This window comes from Rhinoderma darwinii, chromosome 1, assembly GCF_050947455.1.
Source record: "Rhinoderma darwinii isolate aRhiDar2 chromosome 1, aRhiDar2.hap1, whole genome shotgun sequence".
NCBI lineage: Eukaryota > Metazoa > Chordata > Amphibia > Anura > Rhinodermatidae > Rhinoderma > Rhinoderma darwinii.
This window is the reverse complement of record NC_134687.1, coordinates 65,033,508-65,055,813: the sequence shown is the minus strand read 5'-3', so window position 1 is coordinate 65,055,813 and position 22,306 is coordinate 65,033,508. Positions and strand designations below refer to the sequence as shown.

The 22,306-nt window shown below is 40.7% G+C and overlaps 1 protein-coding gene across 3 annotated transcripts in view; it reads left to right on the top strand.

The window, feature by feature from the left end:
• The first annotated feature begins 419 nt into the window (after positions 1–419).
• Positions 420–22,306, top strand: part of RBM47 (RNA binding motif protein 47) — a 115,273-nt gene continuing 93,386 nt past the window's right edge. For all 3 annotated transcript variants that reach the window (XM_075859370.1, XM_075859366.1, XM_075859361.1), the window contains exon 1: positions 420–1,137. The gene's annotated coding sequence lies outside the window, so the exon portion shown is untranslated. The remainder of the gene's footprint in view (positions 1,138–22,306) is intronic.

The window sequence follows — 22,306 nt, the reverse complement described above, 5'->3', positions numbered from 1 at the left end:
TAGAACAGGTTTGGCCTCCTGTTTTCTCTCCCTCGTTTCCATTTTGAATACAATCTATAAATGAAACCGCTGCTTCTCTGACAGAGAGGGTATGGAATTTAGTGGGGAATAGGGTGTTACACCCCATGGTATTGCCTGTGGCTGGCATAATCCACATGGCTAGGGCATCTGTTGAATAAACATGACTTGCTTTTAGTTAAAATAGCTGCATTTCCAGATTGTGAAAGTTTGCTAAATGCCAGGAAAGGAGAAATGAAACAGGTGCCTTGAAAAAAAAAAAAAAGGCAAAGCTAAACAAAACTGTCTTTTGTATGAAGAACACACATGCCGTCTCAGATATTGAAATGTGGAACTCCCTCTTTGTGTGTCAGCTATACTGTGTCAGTAGCGAAGACGTACCCAAAAGAATACACCATGAGGAGAGTAGTTTTCTCTTTGTAGTAAAGGTATCTGAAGAGGAATGTTGTACTGGCCCATGGCCAGTAAGGGCTCACTGAGCAGGATAAAATTTCAGTTTGGATGTGCGGGAAGTTGCTTGTGTTAGTTAGAAGTTAGATTCTGGTTTGGTGAGTTTAAGAGCAGGGAGTATACCAGCAAAGAGACAGACTTTTCACTGTGAGTGAACAGAGTGAAACTGATAAGACTGCCCCAGCCAAACCCTAGTGCTTGACTCTGAATATTACTTTATACGATTTTTCGTTACTTAACTAAAGCCGAGTGGGTATTCTGTATGCCTTGGGAGGGATCACATACCTCTAATGATTTCTGTCTAGTCAGGCGTCTTTTTTTTTTAAATTAAAATATCCTTCTGAGACCCTTTTTCAATTATTGGAATGTGCAGCATTTGGGCAGTGAGGATTTGAGATTAGTGGGAACCTGCTAATTGACATTTTATAAAAAATAAAAAAAATTGCTGTGCATTTTTGCAGTTCTCAGAGGGTGAAGACTGAAGTGTCGTTCAGGCTAGAGGGTTTGGTTGCTATCAACGACAGGAGGTGCTCAGATATCCTTCTCCTGTGAGTGTAAAGGAAAGCAGGAGATGCAGTAGTTTTTGAGTCACACAGAGACGTCTCCAGAGCGCAGGTTTCGAGCACAGTACGAGGAAGCAACCTGGCCTGGAAAAACACATAAAACCAGGTAAGTGTTAAACTTGGGTAAACGTCTTTATTGCATTTCATCATTGAATATGACCACTAAGGTGCAAGGTGGCAGGCAGTATTTGCCCCATCACAGTGTGTTTAGAAAGTTAAACATTACTTTATGACTATTGATTTATGAATGCTGAAAAATAGAATATTTTACAAGGAGTTTAGGAATATTTTATTGCTTTGGTAACCCCTTCCCTACATCTTGTCCATGTATATAGCAGAAGAACACTAGTTGCCATATGTTTAAAGGATACTATAGTGAGTACGAGCAACATGTATTCTTTTATACTATTGTTAGGACCTTGTAGAGCAAAGTAAAAGTCCTTATTTTTACGAAGGGTCAACTAATAAGTAGCCCTTCTCCTGGATGTGGCATAATCTTGGGGTACAGACAGTAAAACTAGTGCTGTAAATGACACACAGGTTTCAATCTTGACCTATAGTTTTCAGTTTGGAGGCTTGATTTAATTTGTCGCAAGCGTGCTTCAGATATAGAAAATCCATGCAACATTTTCAGCACCCAAAAACTGTCAGATAACTTATCCCAGGTCAGTCTAGGGGTGCACAAGCCTAAAGTTAAAGATGCAACACTTACAGTTATTTTGTGATATTGGTGTGTATTTTAAGCTTTAGTGGGCATGCTCCAAAATTGATTTAGTGGGCATGCCATAAGTCTACATACAAGCCTATGACAGTTTAATAAATTAGGCGCACATCTGGTATATTGTGCATCATTTTTAATGTCGACACTCAGACACTTGTGTCCCATTGTCTTCTGAAATGCAGAACCAAAGTTTTTAGACTTTTTAAATATTAGGCTATTTTATTAACATTATTTTTATAAATTCCGTATACAGCCTTTATAAAGCGGTTGTCCATACGGTGATATGTAGTATGTGGTCATTACATAGGTTAATGCTCTACAAAGGGTCACTTTTCCATAAATAATGTGTCCTTGAAATTTTTCAGATATGCCCTTTTACACCATACTCTTTCTTTGGGTTTTTATGTTATACTGTTAATAAAAAGGATATTTTTCACATGCTGGCATTTAAGTTGTCTGAGCTAACTCTAAAAAATATCCACTCATTGCACCTGTTACCATGGTCGTGGTATGAGAAACCCAGCCAGCAGGTGTAACTGAGTTTTTTTTCCATCTGTTTCCTTTGCCCTGTGTTTTCCATACTTCCTGGAGTTTACATGTAGATGACTTGTATGCCACATCATCATCTTATTGTACCCACTGAAAGGGAAAGTTTTTGAAGCTTAATGATCGAACCTTATCAGGCTGGAGCAGGGAGCTTACAGTTCTTATACTTGATCTGAGAGACTGGTACTATATAGCACTCGTTGATTGAAAGAATTTTGTCAATGGAAGTATACAAGATTACCGGTAAGGTCAGCCTTCTATCCTCAGCAGAGGTTATTCCGAGAGCTATGATGGGGATTTATATTCAAATCTCAGTTCTCTGGTGCCATCTTCTTGCATAATGTGTGATGTTAGGTTGTTTTATGTCATACGAAACAAAAAAAAAATTAAACGTATTGGAGGCAGTGGCATAGATCTAAGGTTTCAGAGGAAACAGTTGTACCCTAGCCCTGGTATCTGAGGATCCAATGCCACATAAGACACCAATATTACATAGTTGCATAGTTAGTATGGTTGAAAAAAGACACATGTCCATCAAGTTCAACCAAGGAATGTTAAAGGGAAGGGAAACATTTCTACACATAGGAGCTAATATTTTTTTGTTCTAGAAAATTATATAAGCCTTTTTTAAAGCCATCTACTGTAGATATTGTGACCAGCTCCTGCAATAGACTATACCATAGATTTACAGTTCTCACAGTAAAAAAGGCTTGTCACCTCTGCAGATTGAACCTTTTTTTCTCCCGACGGAGGGAGTGCCCCCTTGTTTTTTGAGGGGGTTTTACAAGGAACAGGATTTCACCATATTTTTTGTATGTGCCAATAATATATTTATATAAGTTAATCATGTCGCCCCTTAGTCGTCTCTTTTCATGGCTAAATAGGTTGAATTATTTTAAACTTAGATTCTACATGCCCCTTATTAGCTTCGTTGCTCTTCTTTGTATTTTTTCCAACTCCAGGGCATCCTTTTTATGAACTGGAGACCAGAACTGAACTGCATATTCTAGATGAGGCCTCACTAATGCTTTGTACAGTGGTAATATTATATCCCTGTCCCGCAAGTCCATGCCTCTTTTAATACACGACAATATCTTGCTGGCCTTTGAAGCAGCTGATTGACATTGCATGCTGTTATTTAGTTTATGATCTACAAGTACACCCAGATCCTTCTCAACAAGTGACTCCCCCAGTGTAGCTCCCCTAGGACATATGATGCATGCAGATTGTTGGTACCCAGATGCATAACTTTACATTTATTTACATTAAACTTCATTTGCCAAGTGGACGCCCAAACACTTAGTGTGTTCAAATCAGCTTGCAATTTACGAACATCTTCGATAGACTGAACAATACTCCATAGCTTGGTGTCATGTCACTTCTAATACTATTTTTTGTCACATAATCCTGTATATAGTCCCTCAATAGCCCATCAAACATGTTATAGGTGGGGGGCCCTGTTACCGATTTTGCATTGGAGCCCAGATGATTCAAGGTACGCCTCTGATTCCAGGATTGGGATGTGTTTGATGAAAGGGTATTGTTGAAAAGCGAAATTCATTTATCCAGATGTCAGTTGAGATTTCTTATCTGAGGTACACCAGACTCAATCATTTATAATGTGCAGCAGTATCACTGTAGAAGGACTGCATCCACTTTGTAAGGGCCCTTTTACATGGGCCAATTATCAGGCAAACGAGCATTCACAGAACACTCGTTCCCAATCATTGCCCTGTGTAAATGCTCGTTTATGGGCTGATTGTATCGTTTTAAATGCTGAAAATATTATCGTTGTCGGCAGCACATCTTCCTGTGCAAACAGGTAGACGTGCTGCCTACATGATAGAAATGTATGGGAATGAGCAATCATAGTAATAAACACTGGTCCCCATACATAGCTCCTTCTGAAAGAAGAAAACGAGCACCGATCAACGAGCTGTCTCATTGAACGGCATTCGTTTACACGGCCCACACTGGGCCGTGTAAGACCATCTTAAGGCTTCGTTCACGTCTGCATCAGGGCTCCGTTTCGACGTACCGTCGGAGCATCCCGTCAGAACGGGACCCTGACTGAAACAAACGGAAACCATATTGATTTCAATAGTGACTGATCCGGTGCCAATGGTTTTCGTTTCGCTCAGTTGTGCAAGGGTTCTGTCGTTTTTCCGTAGTCTAATAATAAATCATTGTTCCCAATGTCACATATATATCCTATAATAAGACGCGTCAGGTGCTTCCTATGACTAGACTTAAATATCAACTCTTGTAAATTGAAGATTCCAAAATGTTTGGTGGATTCTATATTTAAATAGAATTTGGAATCAATTTTGATGATGTGGGATCTTTAACATTTCCATTTGGGTACATGATTTAGTGAGTTCCATACGATATTTATTAATTGATTAACTTATGTCCACCCATATATATTTATTTATCTACAGTATGTATGTCTCAGAAACAAACATTGGCCTGCCTGTTCATATTTTCATGGCTACTTTTACGTCTTGAATTGGTCCCTATTTCTTAATGGAAGAAAATCTCTAGTTTAATTCCCATTTGTTCCCATTAGGTAGGGACAGGTCTGTTGTGTAGAGAAGCAGGGGCCTAGGAATCAAACATAAATTTGAAGCCACAATATGTCATTCCTAACAGGGGCGTAGAAATAGATGGTGCCGAGATAGCAGTCCCAGCCGGGCCCTGGACCCTGAGAGGGCCCCAAATGCCCCTCAGCCATCTAAGAAGATGCTGGTGGTATAAATGATATATGGTAGGTGTGGGCACTGTTATAGATTTAGCATTAGGGCCCAGGAGTCTCAGGTTACGCCTTTGATTCTTACCTGGTAAAGCTGCCTATAACCAGTGATGGGACAACTTCAAGGGGTTTCTCTGATGTCAACTTTTTAAATGTCTCTATCAGGACATGTTGAGATAACAATCCACTCTACTCATTTTGTAAAACCGAAAGCTGCATCCTAGATGACTAATAATTCGGAATGACTACAAATGTTTCATGAAAAATATAGGCATTGACTGAATTCAGTGTTCACCATGTAAGCGTTGTGCAATAAAGCTATAAGAAATTTTTTTTTTTTAAACCGTGAATGCCACCTTATACAACAGTTCCCCGAGATTCATAACAGCTGGTTGGAGGGGTTTTAAACAGAAAGATCCTCCAAGACCAGTCTCCCCCACAAGAACCCATAAGCAGGGGCTGTCCAAACTGGTACAGCCCTTTAAATTGAACAATTTTAAAATAAATTATTTATACTTTAATGAAAGCTATTAAAAAATAAAATCAGTTCCATTACAATGATATTGTCTATAATTATGTCTGTATTAAACAGTGGAATGCGTTCTGAGTACAGATTAGTTCATTCTTTTCTCATGAAAATTCCACATGGGATTTTACTAAGGTCTCATTCACACAGTAGAACCAACGACTGTGGGCACTTCCTGTGGGCACTTCATGTGCTGATGTATGATGCCTCTGTATGGCACTGTATTACAGAGGCATTGCTTCTAGTGGAGATTATCTCATAATGCAGCATTGCATGCCCCTGTATCAAATCGGAGGCAGAAGGAGATACAGTATGTCCCCATAGAGTGCCGGATTATGGCTCTTTACAACTTGGAACTTGTACTGTGCTGCAATACATCCATATACATGTAGCCTAATGTTACTGCGTTGATGCTGACTTATCCCGATCTAATCAGCTTCCTATATTTTCACTCTCATATTTAGATATTTGAAACAATTGAAATGAATTTTCCATGGGGAAAAACTGTTCCCACTAGCGCAAATATTGTTAATGAGCTTTGCACATATGTTGGCTCGGCTGATAGCTAATTGTTAAGTGTTTATTCCTGATGGGCAAGAATTTTTTTTTATATACGTTATTTTTACTGTCCAATGGGAAAATTTGCTTTTGTCGGAAACAATTGTTTTAGTTGATCATCATTATGTCTATGGTGTCCTTTAATTATTGGTTGCCATGAACTCAGTGGTTGTGGATATGGACATCTGGAAAGCTTAGAGAAAATATGTCTCACATGCAATAGAAGCAGATGTACTGAGCAGGCATGTGCCTACAGCCATAGCAAATGATACATAAGTGGTAAGAGATTTTTGTACAATATGCAGAAAATATATAATTTCATTAGTTTTCACCTAATTGTTCCACTTTAATATGACTAAATTAAGATAGTCTTACAATTGACATCAGTGAACTGTTATATATGTATATTTGTTTTTAACTTTATATTACATTATGGTTGTGCAATCTGTTGCTCCTTAGCTACTGTGGTGCAATAAGTCCCAGAATATCTGAGGCTGGCGAGGCATGTCCAAACATGTAGTCGTACTGCAGCAGTAGGGTCACCGTTTGCTACGTTCGGGTAAATCATAGATTTAGCTGGACGTTATGGAACTAATAACTAGTAAAGCTTCCCTATAGATAGGTAAAGGGGCTGTTTTACATCAAATGCCCTTTCTCCGATTGAAGATGCGAACCCGGCTTCTCACACCCCTGGCAAACAGCTGACTCTGCCGGGGAAGTTGCCATCGGCTATACATTTCCTCTGCAGCAGTCTTAGTCTAAAACAGAGAGGTTGTTCCAAGTCAACAACCTCTTTTTCATCCGAAGCCAGTCCGGCAATCAACTGATCACCACTGGTCTAGCTTCAGGAACCCTCAGCGATCAGCTGTTATCGTGTGGGAAGCTGCCAATGGCCATACAAATGTTGGGGGGAAAACCACTCTATGATGTGCATTTCAGGGCATATGGGCAGGGGTAGGCTTTGTTATTGTGTCTGGAATTCCCATAAGTAGTTGAAATAATTTTATCACAACCATTGTATTTTTTGTTTTCCAAATTTTTTATTGTTTTACAGAAATAGGAATATCAAATACAACAAATGCTGTCATAAGGCACAAGTAAAATAGATCAAGATAACAATGCCCAAATGGGCAGCAAGCATAATACATGTTAAACAGTGTAGAAGGACATCAAGGAGCCATTGATGTCCATCAATAAGGCTTATGTACATTGCAGAACATGAGGTTACAATTACAGAACATGGTTGCAATGTAATCGAAGATCGAAGAATTAAGGAGGGAGAAGGAAAAAAGAAAAAGTAAGGAAATTATTCACCCTAGTGATAGGGGAAGTAAGAGGAAAGGGGAGGGGGAGGGGTGGAAGGTACAATCCGAAAGGTCATCCTACTGCAACAAGCATAGGGAACCCAGATATTAGAGGTGGATCATGGAAGATAGGGTCATTGTTGGATAAGCATAGGAAATCCAGGGACCAAACATTGTATTTTTTAAAGGCTATGTCTACTTTTGCAACAATTTTTTATTGCTCCAATGCATCTAAAATATGAAATAAAGTAACTTTGAAATGAGTCAATTAAAAATATCCTACGGTTTAGTGTATACAGTTCCTATGTGTCTCCATGGTTGCAAACTGTAAACAAACCCTCTGTAGTCAGATCGTGGAGTTGCTGGGCTCTATTCTCACTATTACTGTGGCTTGTATATAATATTCCGCACGTTTTTCTCTTTAGCGTTTGTATTATTAAGGCATTGGATGCATTTTGTAAATATTTTACAAGTTACAGAAATTTATTGCTGGTATCATGCACAGCCTGGTATTAGAGGGGAAAAAAGTAAAAACTGCTGCGGAGACATGACAGATAAAGTATTGTTGTGGATGATGTCCAAAAATAAAGGAAAAACATTGGCCAAACATTTCTCTTACTACACAAGTGAAGCCGTGTGATCATTGTGAAAAGCAGCGATGCAGGAATGCACAGGTACCATATACTGGACTTACATATGTACATCACCAGTAAAATATGATTTGTTTCTGAGTGATGGTAAAAGTAATTGGCCGGTGTGAATTCAGGAAAAAATTATTAATAAACTAAAACTAAGCTAAAACTATTGTTAACCTTTGATCTTGCCGTAAATATCATCGTGATCAGTAAATGCCACTCGTAGCTACTTTTATAATGGGCATTGCTGCCTAGTGCACAGATCTCATTAGGCAACAATGACTTTCCTTGTCTGTCAGGGAGAAAACTCTGCTCTGCCAGAAGAGAGGATAGTAATGATGGAAATGTCCATTGAATGCTCAAGAAAAATATTTCAAACCACCGATCTTGTGTGCATGTTTGTATCATGTTCACATTTGCTTAAGGCTATATTCACATCTGCGTCGGAGGCTCTGAGCTTGCGAAACCCAACGGACCCCATTATAAGTCAATGGGGTCCATTGGTCGCCGCTAGTGTACGTTGTGCGATGGATCCGCCACTGCATTGTTAGTGGCTTCCGTTATAAATGGAAGCCACACCGCAGATGTAAACAGAGTCTCACGTTTTACATCTGCGACATAGACTACTGTAGGAGCCTCTTTCGCTGATTCTGTCATATTTGACAGAAAAAAGCGCTGCATACAGCGCTATCTTTCCCATTAAAACAACAGACACCTCAGCTTTACCGACGGACCCCATTATATGTCGATGGTGTCCAATGGGCGCCGCTGGTGTCCACTGTCCCACAAAAAACAGACAGCTGACGATTCATTTTAAGTCAATAGTGGAAAAAAAATGGAACATAACTAATCATGACCGATTCGTCATATTCATCATGTATCCTGTAAAAATGGAAAACATTGTCAACATTGTGAACAGAGCCTTAATGACAAAATCTGTTCTGTGTGTATGTACAGTATATATGCGTGTTGGTGTGCACAGTACATGATGCTTGTGTGTGGGTGTGTATGTATGTAAATGACAAATTCACTTTTTTCACATCTGTGTATCTGTGTATGTATATATGTTTATTTTGTGCATACGCATGTGTATGTATGTGTATTTACATGTGTATGGATCGGTGTATCTGTCTGCTATGTGCAATGTTATCATATACCAGACATACCATGACTGCATTGCATATTGGCAGCTCGTGATTTCATAACTATTAAGTGTGGGAGGATATGTGAGAGGAGGGACTTAGGTATAGATTGGCATCAGGGCCCTGAGCTTACAGCTACTCTTCTTTATTAGTAAATGTATCATTATATATTATTTATTAGTATAGGATTAAAAAAAATATATATATATTTTTAAATACCAATACAAAGGATGTTGAGAATTTCCTTAAACATTGTAATGCAGCAGTAAAGTTTGCTGGATTGTGACAATAAGTATTGTGAGGACAAGGGTCTTTTTTTTCTTGTGCTGCACTCAGGGGGGGGGGGATTAAGGGTAACATGGGCTTTTTCAAGTCTGCCCCCCCCCCAAACTCTGAAGGCAGAAGATGCTGTACCGTATATATTTGCAGATTTCTGTTTAGGCGGCCACAGACCTGGCACGGTTTTGAATTTGTTGTAAAAGCAGAATGAACCATACAGGTGAAAAAAGCAAAATAATTTAAGACACTAAGGAGGTCAGGAGCTTCATAACTTTTTTTATTTTTACGTCAATGGGGTAGTGTGTGAAGGATTATTTTTTTGCGGGAGGAGTTGTCGTTTTTATTGGCGCCATTTAAAGGTCCATATAATGGGTGAATTGGAAAAAACTGAGATTCCTCCATGGATTTTTGGGTTTAGTTCTTACCTTATATATTTACCTTCTCTTAAGGTAAAAGTAGATTTAACATCTACTTTTACCTTAAGATATGGTCAATATATACAGCCCCAGAACCAAGCTCAGTACATATATACAGCTCCAGAACCAAGCTAAGTACATATATACAGCACCAGAACAAAGCTCAGTACATATATACAGCACCAGAACAAAGTTCAGTAAATATATACAGCACCAGAACAAAGCTCACACATATATACAGCACCAGAACCAAGCTCAGTAGATATATACAGCCCCATAACTAAGCTCAGTACAAATATACAGACCCAAAACCAAGCTCAGTGCATATATACAGCCCCAGAACAAAGCTAAGTACATAAATACAGCACCAGAAACAAGCTCAGTACATATATACAACACCAAAACCAAACTCAGTACATATATACAGCCCAGAACCAAGCTCAGTACATTATATATATATATAAATATATATAACTCCAGAACCAAGCTCAGTACATAAATACAGCCCAAGAACCAAGCTCATTAAATATATACAGCAGCAGAACCAAGCTCAATACATAAATACAGCACCAGAAACAAGCTAAATACATAAATACAGCACCAGAAACAAGCTCAGTACATATATACAGAATCAGAACAAAGCTCAGTACATAAATACAGCACCAGAACAAAGCTCAGTATATATATATAGCCTCAGAGCTAAGCTCAGTACATGTATATAACTCCAGTACCAAGCTCAATACATAAATACAGCACCAGAACAAAGTGCTTCCTTTATTCGTTTATGGTGTTCACCTTTACCAATATGGCCGCCGCCGGCTTCAGACGGCCAATGCGCATGCGTGGACATGCACAGTAGATGGTTAAACATACCCATTCTTATAATGAAGGGAAATTAAGCACCTGTAAACTCACAGACATGCGCAATTGAACTTCCAGGACACCGAAAGCTATCTCTACACACACTGGAACATGGCTCCATGGTATTTTTTTAAATTTAAATGTACACAGATTTATGTGTTTATTGCTTTTTGTATTAATTAGCATATTCTGCACCTTTTATATGTATTTACATAAATTTTACTTGATATATAACACAGATTGTTCACTGTAGATGCTATAAGTATTTTTATATACATTGTCATTTGACTGTTCTTTTGTATTAATCATGTACTAATGGGACTATTTGTGCAGTCCCCATATATACCACTGTTTTGTACACTAATAGCATACTAAATAAAAACCCATTTTTTCACTTTGAATTGAAGTGCTGCCTATTCTTGGACATATAATACCCCCTGTAGATATTGCCCCCAACGCTGCCCAGAAAAAACCAAAACAGTCTCATCTGTCCCCGTTCCCGCGCTGTCCTCCAGTTACGCAGGACTGATTGGAAACCAGACGGCGTCATCCCACGTAAGGGCGCAGTCGACGTGATGACGTCATCGCACCAACTGTGTCATTAGTAAAGTGCCGAATGGGAGGAAGGGAACGGATAGTTCCCTGTCTCACAATTGTATCCGCAATACAATTGCGGTTACAATTGGGTGAGTGGTCCCGCTTCACCCCGGTTATCTGAACCGGCTGTAATTTTAGCAGCTGCTATAGGAGAACCGGGGTGAACTGGGCCCCCTTCCAGCCTCGGGCCCCGGGCACTTGCCCAGATTGCCCTCATTATAATCCACCCCTGGCTACACTACACTCATAGGCATATCTTCAAGCTTCAGGGCCACATGGCCCACATGTACCTTGTGCCATTTATAATATTGGTATATTTTTGAGTGGCAGAGAGGCCTTTGTGCTCCCTCAGCTACCAGGGCCATGTGCGATTTCAACTTCTGCCCCCTCTATAGCTGTGCCCCAGACTACACTAGACAGACTACTGACAAGGCCAACATTTTGCATGTTTATTGCAGAGGAGACAGTCATGTTTAGAATGTATTTGTTAAAGCAGATATCCCATGAAGACAACTCCTTTTGCAAATGAAGTGGGCCCAGTGATCAGCTCATCCACATTAGTGTGGCTACAGAAGCCCCCTAACGATCAGCTATTACCAGAAGAGGCTCTGGATAGCCAGACATTTCCCCTGTATTAAATGGTGGCCATAAGATCATCTAGCAGCAAGACCCCTGGCAATATGGCAAGAGTAGATATTAAAGAGGCTCTGTCACCACATTATAAGTGCCCTATCTCCTACATAAGGAGATGGGCGCTGTAATGTAAGTGACATCAGTGTTTTTTATTTAGAAAAACGATCTATTTTTACAACGTTATTAGCGATTTCAGCTTTATGCTAATTCGTTTCTTAATGCCAAACTAGGCGTGTTTTTACTTTTGACCAAGTGGGCATTGTGGAGAGAAGTGTATGAAGATGACCAATCAGTGACCATTCAGTGTCATACACTTCTCTCCATTCATTTACTCAGTGCATTGTGACGCTGCGTTGTTCACTATGTGCTATCTTATGCTGACACATTAACGTTACTGAAGTGTCTTGACAGTGAATAGACATTCCTTCCAGCCAGGATGCGATGTCTATTCACAATCCCGACACTTCGGTAACGTTTGTGTGGGACTTACAGCAGAGTACATCGAGATCACGCTGTAACCTGTCATTTCCAGTGTGATCTCGCGAGATTATGCTTGCTCTGCTATAAGTCCCATACAAAAGTTACCGAAGTGTCGGGATTGTGAATAGACATCGCATCCTGGCTGGAAGGAATGTCTATTCACTGTCTAAACACTTCAGTAACGTTAATGTGTCAGTATAAGATAGCACATACTTATCTAGCAGGATCCCTATGCACTGAGTAAATGAATGGAGAGAAGTGTATGACGCTGATTGATCGCTGATTGGTCACTGATTGGTCAGCGTCATACACTCGTCTGTACAACGCCCAGTTGGTAAAAAAGAGTACAAACACGACCACTTGGTCTAAAGTAAAAACACGCCCAGTTGGGCATTAAGAAACTAATTAGCATAACGCTAAAATCGCTCATAACGTGGTAAAAATAGATTGTTTTTCTAAATAAAAAAACACTGCTGTCACCTACATTACAGCGCCGATCTCCTTATGTAGGAGAAGGGCACTTATAATGTGGTGACAGAGCCTCTTTAAGCAACCCTTTTATATTTTATGTGAATTATTTTTTTGTATTTTTTTAGCTGACTTTCATGCTTTATATTACCATGTGCTGATAGTTGTTGCTTTGCAGCTGCCCTGCACCAGTATCACTACACCACATCAGAAATGCTTGTTAAATAAATAATTTTAACAAATGTCATAACAATATTATCACTTCACTTGTATTCACATGTGATTATATACTGTAGAAATGGCACAACTCCGTTGTAGGCGGTTCCAGCAACTAAATGCGATGCAGGAGATGGAACATGCAAACATTTTTGTGTATTGCTCAACTTTCTACTATTGTCTAAAGTTACTTGGATAAAACAAACTGTGAATAAATCTGATTCGTGCCCTTAAAAATAAAGCTACGCTAAGGCTGCCCATACATCAGTTAATGTTGGCAAATCCAGCTGATATCGGCAGGATCCACTGACAACATAATCTGCACCTCTATGACAGCCCTATTACAGTTCAATACGAAATATAGTTTTTATATGGTTGTGTACATGAGTCCTAAGAAAAAGGGTACAAAGTACTGTATCATTGCTTTGTGAAAAAAATCAATTGAGTAATTGACTGTTCGGGAGGTGCAGCTTCATTGTTCGTATGGGATTTCCATTCTATTTTTACATATGTTCTTTTCACTCCTAAATATGCAATAAGCAGAATGCCCAGAGGTCATGCAAAATCTACACATTCATCATAGTTCAGGACACATAGCGCAAATGCTTAAAGTTCTGTTAGCAGTAATTTGACGTGTGTCTTCTTACCAATTTTTCATTTTTTAATATATTGACAGTCCTTATGTGTGGTGTGATGTGTAGTGACGTTATTGAGAGTTAGTCTGTTTCCAGTCAATAACACTCAAGTCATGTATCAAACCTTACAGAAGAAAACTTTATCCAATATGCCGGGACTTCACAATGTGTACCCTATTTATCAGTGTCATAACTACCGCTGTAGCAGCCACCCGTTGTTCATGTTCGTCCCTCCCATGCCTAGTGGTGCCCTAGCAGCCACTATGGCTGCTACAGCAGTAGCGAAGCCACATTTAATGGTATCTGTGTCCTTAGGACGCAGATACTATTGAACACTATGGCGGAGCTGGGAGATATCTCCCTACTCTGCCATTTACTAGGCTACAGGCCACGTTCGGCCTGCAGCCTATCAGGCGCAGGGACAGGATCCCTGCGCAGGCCGGAGTGATGACGTCTCTGGATCAGGATCCCGTCGGCTTTGATTCACTCCGTTCATCGCGGGAACCGGGCCTAAGTGAGTATGAAGTTTTGTTGTTTTATTTGTTTGGGGGTCGCTATATGGCGCTAACTACAGGAGGGGGGCAGGCTATATGGTGCTATCTAGATGAAAGGAAACTGTATGGGCTATCTACAGGGGGGCTGTATGGTGTTATCTACAGGGGGAGCTGTATGGTGCTATCTACAGGGGGTGTATGATGCTATCTACAGGGGGCTGTATGGCGATATCTACAGGGGGGGGCTGTATGGCACTATCTACAGGGGGAGCTGCATGGCGATATCTACAATGGGTCTGTAAGGTACTATCTACAGGGGGGCTGTATGGCACTATCTACAGGGGGCTCTATGGCGATATCTACAGGGGGGCTGTATGGCACTATCTACAGGGGGGCTATATGGTGCTATCTACAGGGGGAGCTGTATGGCGTTATCTACAGGGGGGCTGTATGTTGCTATCTACAGGGGGCTGTATGGCACTATTTACAGGGGGGCTGTGTGGCACTATCCAAAGGGGGGCCATATGGCGATATCTACAGGGAGGGCTCTATGGCACTATCTACAGGGGGCTGTGTGGCGCTATCTACAGGGGGAGCTGAATGGCTCTATCTACAGGGGCTGTATGGCACTATCTACTGGCGGCTGTGTGATTCTATCTACAGGGGGAGCTGAATGGCGCTATCTACAGGGGGCTTTAAGATGATATCTACAGGGGGGCTGTATGGCGATATCTATAGGGGGCTGTATGGGACTATCTACAAGGGTAAGGTGGGGGTGCTGTCTACAAGTGGGGTGGGACACTGTCTACAGGGGGGGGGGGCTGTATAGCACTGTCTACAGGGGGACTGTATGGCACAATCTACAGGTAGCACTATCTACAGGGGGCATTCTCTACAAGGGGGGCTGTGTGTGGCACCTAGGGGAGGGGGAGTCAAAAGTTTGGTGTGGAAGCCCAGTCTTTCCTAGTTGCGCCCCTGCTATTTATCAAAAGATTGCACCTTCTTATATGGCTAGCTAATAGAGTAAGGTCCTACTGTTTGGTCCCATTCTAAAGCTGGCCATAGATATGAGATTTTTTTTAATCAGTGGGACTGACAATCTTACTTCTATAATATCAGCCGAATGGTCCTAAAAATAGAGCGGACAGGTTGGAGTTTTACCTGCCTGATCCTTTGTTCCTCAGTGAGATCTGCGCCACCAGTTGTCTGGCAGTCACTTATCCTCACCTCCCTATTGGATAAACATGCATGCTTGTGCTTGGCAAGTCTACATGTTTTTGGAAGAATCAGACAGGAAAGCTGTCAGCCGAACAATCATCCTATGTCTATGGCCACCTTAAATGGCCTTAAAGGGGTTGTCCAGGATTACAAAAACATGACTGCTTTCTTCTAGAGACAGTGTCACGCCTCTCTATGGGTTGTTTGTGGAATTGCAGTTCAACTTGATTCAAGTGAATGTGGTTGCACTGCAATACCACACACAACCTGTATGTCCATTTAAAGAGGCTCTGTCACCAGATTTTGCACCCCCTTTCTCCTATTGCAGCAGATAGGCGCTGCAATGTAGATTACAGTAGCGTTTTTATTTTTAAAAAACGAGCATTTTTGGCCAAGTTATGACCATTTTCGTATTTATGCAAATGAGGCTTGCAAAAGTACAACTGGGCGTGTTTAAAGTAAAAAGTACAACTGGGCGTGTATTGTGTGTGTACATCGGGGCTACTTTTACTAGCTGGGCGTTCTGATGAGAAGTATCATCCACTTCTCTTCACAACGCCCAGCTTCTGGCAGTGCAGATCTGTGACGTCACTCACAGGTCCTGCATCGTGTCGGCACCAGAGGCTACAGTTGATTCTGCAGCAGCATCAGCATTTGCAGGTAAGTAGCTACATCGACTTACCTGCAAACGCTGATGCTGCTGCAGAATCATCTGTAGCCTCTGGTGCAGATGTGTCCTCGCTCGTCTGACACGATGCAGGACCTGTGAGTGACGTCACAGCGTGATCTCTCGAGAACACGGCTGTGTCTGCTCTGCCAGAAGCTGGGCGTTCTGAAGAGAAGTGGATGATACTTCTCATCAGAAAGCCCAGCTAGTAAAAGTAGTAAACACGCCCCGATGTACGCACATAATACACGCCCAGTTGTACTTTTACTTTAAACACGCCCAGTTGTACTTTTGCAAGCCTCATTTGCATAAATACGAAAATGGTCATAACTTGGCCAAAAATGCTCGTTTTTTAAAAATAAAAACGTTACTGTAATCTACATTGCAGCGCCTATCTGCTGCAATAGCAGATAGGGGTTGCAAAATCTGGTGACAGAGCCTCTTTAAGTCTGTAGTGCCCTTGATATACTTTGATTTCCTTGAAAAGACAACAAGCCTAAGTATTGTGGACCTTCTGCGTCTTGCCTGGTGAAACTGGGGTTAGTAGGTGAATAAGATAGCGAAATTATCTTGTAAGCCTAGGGAGGAATACAATCTGTACATCTCTGCACAATATATTGGAACTATATGAGCAGCAGGAAATAAATACACAGCTTTCCTGTTGGTAGTTGCCTTATATTCAGATTTTATATAAGATTTTATTCATTTTCATTCAGTTTTATTGCTACACTTCTTTCCTTTGTAACACATTTCTGTCTCAGTTGGCAGTAGAGGAGTTAAAGCCTCTGTGTCAAGGTCACCTTGTGAGTAACAATGCTGCTGGCAGCACAGTTTATTATATTTCGTTTTGCAACATTTGTCCTCAGTCCCACTTTTTTTTTAACTTACAAAAATATAGACAGTGTCTGTTTTCTGGGGGTCAGAGTTAGACTGTTCATTTAATTGTAACTGAAGTTGTACAAGAAAAGTTAATAGAAAATACTATTAATCAAACAGTGTTGACTTTATGCACAAATCCAATCAAAATGATCTTCTCATATATCATAGATTCCAGAATCTGACACAACTTTCTAAGCAAAAAGCAATGGATCCGAGTAGCCCTTTTCTTAGGATGTTGTATCAGATGTTCAGAAATCTCTGAGGAGTGTCAAAGAGGTTTGATCGCTCTATAGAACCCTCTCATTATAGAATTGAGTGGTAGTCAGGGTCGGACTGGCCCACCAGAGTACCAGAGGAGTCACCCCAGAGTTTATGTTTATATTATTTTAGAATGTGTTTGTTTTCTGGGAGGTTATATTGATTTAAGTTCTTTTCTCATGTGTCAGTTATTCATCGTGTATAAAAAGAGGCATGGACTCGCGGGACAGGGATGTAATATTGCCACTTTACAAATTATTAGTGAGGCCTCATCTAGAATATGCAGTTCAGTTCTGGGCTCCAGTTCATAGAAAGGATGAAAAAATACAAAGAAGAGAAACGAAGCTAATTAGGGGCATGGAGAATCTAAGTTATGAGGAAAGATTAAAAGAATTAAACCTATTTAGCCTTGAAAAGAGACGACTAAATGCCCTTTTTGTATAAACAGGGCAACGATCAGTCGATGAATGAGCAAACGCTCGTTCATCGGCTGATTGCATTGTTTTAAATGCCCCAAATATTATTGTTGTCGGCAGCACATCTCCCTGTGTAAACAGAGAAATGTGCTGCCGACATGATAGAGATGTATGGGGATGAGTGATCGGAGTAACGATCGCTCTTCCCCATACTGGCTCCTTGTGAAAGGAGAAAACGAGCGCCGATCAATGAGCTGTCTCGTTGATCGGGGGTCGTTTACACGGCCCATATCGGGCCGTGTAACACCACCTTAAGATGTAAGGGTAGACAGATATAAATGGTGAAATGCTAAAGTCTAATAATAAGTCATTGTTCCTGATGTCACATATATTTCCTATAACAAGACACATTCTAACTCGTGCTCTCTTTCTCCTTCTCTCTCTCTCTCCTCTCACTGCTTCTCAACCACTAGCTTCAGCAAGTCACATGATAAATGACTTCAGAAAATAACCTATTGTTATCTCTAGTCTCTGAAGTGAGAACACAGACACAGACACAGACACAGACACACACACACACACACACACACACACACACACACACACACACATGTATATATAAATTAATTTCCATTGTCTGTTCTTTATGCATGGTGAAACAACTGGACCAATCTGCACCAAATTTAGCACATAAGTAAATCAGGCGCTTTCAAAGGTTTTACACCGGGTTTCAGCTCTCTAGGGCCTACCGTTCGACATATTCACTAAAAATTGTAATACAAAAACAAATAAGGCACCACTGGCTTCCACATCAAGGGTCCTCCTCCATATCACATCAGATGACCCATTTTAGCCAATAGAAGCTCACAGGTCCTTCATTCTTAGGCCCTGTTCACACAGAGTATTTTGACGAGTTTTTTGGCGCAGAAACCGCTCTGCAAAACTCGTCAAAAACCGGCCGAAAATGCCTCCTATTGATTTCAATGGGAGGCGGAGGCGGTTTTCTGCCGCGAGCGGTAAAATCACCTCGCAGGAGAAAGAAGGGACATGCCCTATCTTCACGCGGTTACCCCTCTGACCTCCCATTGACATCAATGGAAGGCAGAGAAAGCGTATTTCGCAGAGTTTTTTTGCCCGTAGCACTCATCGGCGTGAGCGAAAAATTAATTTTGAGGCAGAATTTTCCTCCTGCAAAAAACTCCGTGTGAACATAGCCTTAGCCTCACTGACCTACACACAGTTTTACACCAGGTTCCCATAACAAGTCATTTTTGTTTTACACCAGGTTTCCATAACAATCCAGTCATCTTTCTTTACTCGCCGTGAATGGACTGTACCTATACTACACTGTACTTATACTGAACCCCTTTCAGACCAGTCATGACTCCAAAAAGGAACTCTGCACTTGTACGAAAGACTCCTATAGCAAAGTGCATGGCTGCTGCCCGAGCAGCTGAAACCTCTCAGCAGATCCAAGCCCGTCTCCAGGCTGACAAGATACATCACAGCCAACAGCGAACTGCTGAAACTCCCCAGCAGACTGAGGCACGACTACAGTCTCAAAAGGGTCAAAAAAGGTCGGCAGGTTGTGCTCATGCCCGATGTTGAAATTGAAAATAGATTTGTTGTCCCATATTCGCCACTTCCGTGTGTATTTTGTAGTAAAAGGTTTACTATATTGGACATGTTGGCTTCATATCAGTAGGAAACTACACCCAAAAACATCAGACAAATAGATACATGCGAAGCTGGGTAACTCTGCTAGTATATATATATACATATATACAGTGAAGGAAATAAGTATTTGATCCCTTGCTGATTTTGTAAGTTTGCCCACTGTCAAAGACATGAACAGTCTAGAATTTTTAGGCTAGGTTAATTTTACCAGTGAGAGATAGATTATATTTAAAAAAAAACAGAAAATCACATTGTCAAAATTATATATATTTATTTGCATTGTGCACAGAGAAATAAGTATTTGATCCCTTTGGCAAACAAGACTTAATACTTGTTGGCAAAACCCTTGTTGGCAAGCACAGCAGTCAGACGTTTTTTTTTAGTTGATGATGAGGTTTGCACACATGTTAGATGGAATTTTGGCCCACTCCTCTTTGCAGATCATCTATAAATCATTAAGATTTCGAGGCTGTCGCTTGGCAACTCGGATCTTCAGCTCCCTCCATAAGTTTTCGATGGGATTAAGGTCTGGAGACTGGCTAGGCCACTCCATGACCTTAATGTGCTTCTTTTTGAGACACTCCTTTGTTGCCTTGGCTGTATGTTTCGGGTCATTGTCGTGCTGGAAGACCCAGCCACGAGCCATTTTTAATGTCCTGGTGGAGGGAAGGAGGTTGTCACTCAGGATTTGACAGTACATGGCTCCATCCATTCTCCCATTGATGCGGTGAAGTAGTCCTGTGCCCTTAGCAGAGAAACACCCCCAAAACATAATGTTTCCACCTGCTTGACAGTGGGGACGGTGTTCTTTGGGTCATAGGCAGCATTTCTCTTCCTCCAAACACGGCGAGTTGAGTTAATGCCAAAGAGCTCAATTTTAGTCTCATCTGACCACAGCACCTTCTCCCAATGACTCTCAGAATCATCCAGATGTTCATTTGCAAACTTCAGACGGGCCTGTACATGCGCCTTCTTGAGCAGGGGGACCTTGCGGGCACTGCAGGATTTTAATCCATTACGGCGTAATGTGTTACCAATGGTTTTCTTGGTGACTGTGGTCCCAGCTGCCTTGAGATCATTAACAAGTTCCCCCCGTGTAGTTTTCGGCTGAGTTCTCACCTTCCTCAGGATCAAAGATACCCCACGAGGTGAGATTTTGCATGGAGCCCCAGATCGCTGTCGAGTGACAGTCATTTTGTATGTCTTCCATTTTCTTACTATTGCACCAACAGTTGTCTCCTTTTCACCCAGCGTCTTACTTATGGTTTTGTAGCCAATTCCAGCCTTGTGCAGGTCTATGATCTTGTCCCTGACATCCTTAGAAAGCTCTTTGGTCTTGCCCATGTTGTAGAGGTTAGAGTCAGACTGATTAATTGAGTCTGTGGACAGGAGTCTTTTATACAGGTGACCATTTAAGACAGCTGTCTTTAATGCAGGCACCAAGTTGATTTGGAGCGTGTAACTGGTCTGGAGGAGACTGAACTCTTAATGGTTGATAGGGGATCAAATACTTATTTCTCTGTGCACAATGCAAATAAATATATATAATTTTGACAATGTGATTTTCGTTTTTTTTTTAAATATAATCTATCTCTCACTGGTAAAATTAACCTAGCCTAAAAATTCTAGACTGTTCATGACTTTGACAGCGGGCAAACTTACAAAATCAGCAAGGGATCAAATACTTATTTCCTTCACTGTATATATATATATATATATATATATATATATGTATATATATATATATATACACATATATATATGTATATATATATATACACATATATATATATATATATGTATATATATATATATATATATATATATATATATATATATATACACACACATACACACTCATCACTTTGCAATGGTCTGTCTGTACACACACTAGAAGCTACCACCAATACCAGGAGATAGGTTTTCTTTTACATAAGAATGACCTACAGCTTTGAGTTTATCTGTGTTTAAGACATAACAAAGATACGTTATGAAAATATGCAGCAGAGGCTAAGCATTACATTTCAGAGTTTCTTTTTCTTCATACTGTTCTTCTGTTCACACTATCCTAATGAACTTAGCTACAAGGAACCCCTCCTTTATGAGAAGGTTCAGAAGACTAAAAGGGGGCGCTCTAACCCGTCTCCCCTCCCCATTAGTGAATGGCTAATTGTTGTGGAAGATCCCTTCATTTTAAACTTGTTGTATGCATATGATAAATACAATATAATACATGCACAAAGCTTGTAATTTCCTACAGACTTGAAAGCTATAAAGTAATGACATCGCTGCCCTTAAAGGCTAAGTAAACCTTTGAATACTTTTATTTTTTTAAACAACTTTTTTTTGGTTTTTCATTATTAGTTTTTTTACTTTTTGAGATACAGCTTCTGTTTATCCAAATACATCAGGTTAGCGGGACTGATGGCTTCAGGGGCAGCAGGTCCACATAGGATCTACCTGTTATCGGTCACATCTTAGACAACTTACATAACTTCGATGTGATCAATAACAGGTGGATCCTGCATATCAGCAACACGCACGACCCACTGTCACTGAAGCTATCAGCCCTCCAGCCTCAGTCTCTCACACTGTGTGAAGCAGCTTCATGCTGATTGGACAGTGTCAGAGGCTGTGACGTAGCTCCACCTCAGGAGAATCGCTGGTGTTACCTCCCACTTGTCTAACGCTCATTTTCATATTTAGAAAGAAGCTCATAACTTTTAAAATAATAAACTTTTTGGGACACAGTTTCCACTAGCATTATCAGTGTGACAGCGTCTATTAGATTAGCTAGGAGATTGGGCATTATTAACCCATTAGTGACCGCCCATTAGTGTTTTTACGGTGACCACTAACGGGCTTTATTCCGATGCAATAGCATTTTGACGGAGTTG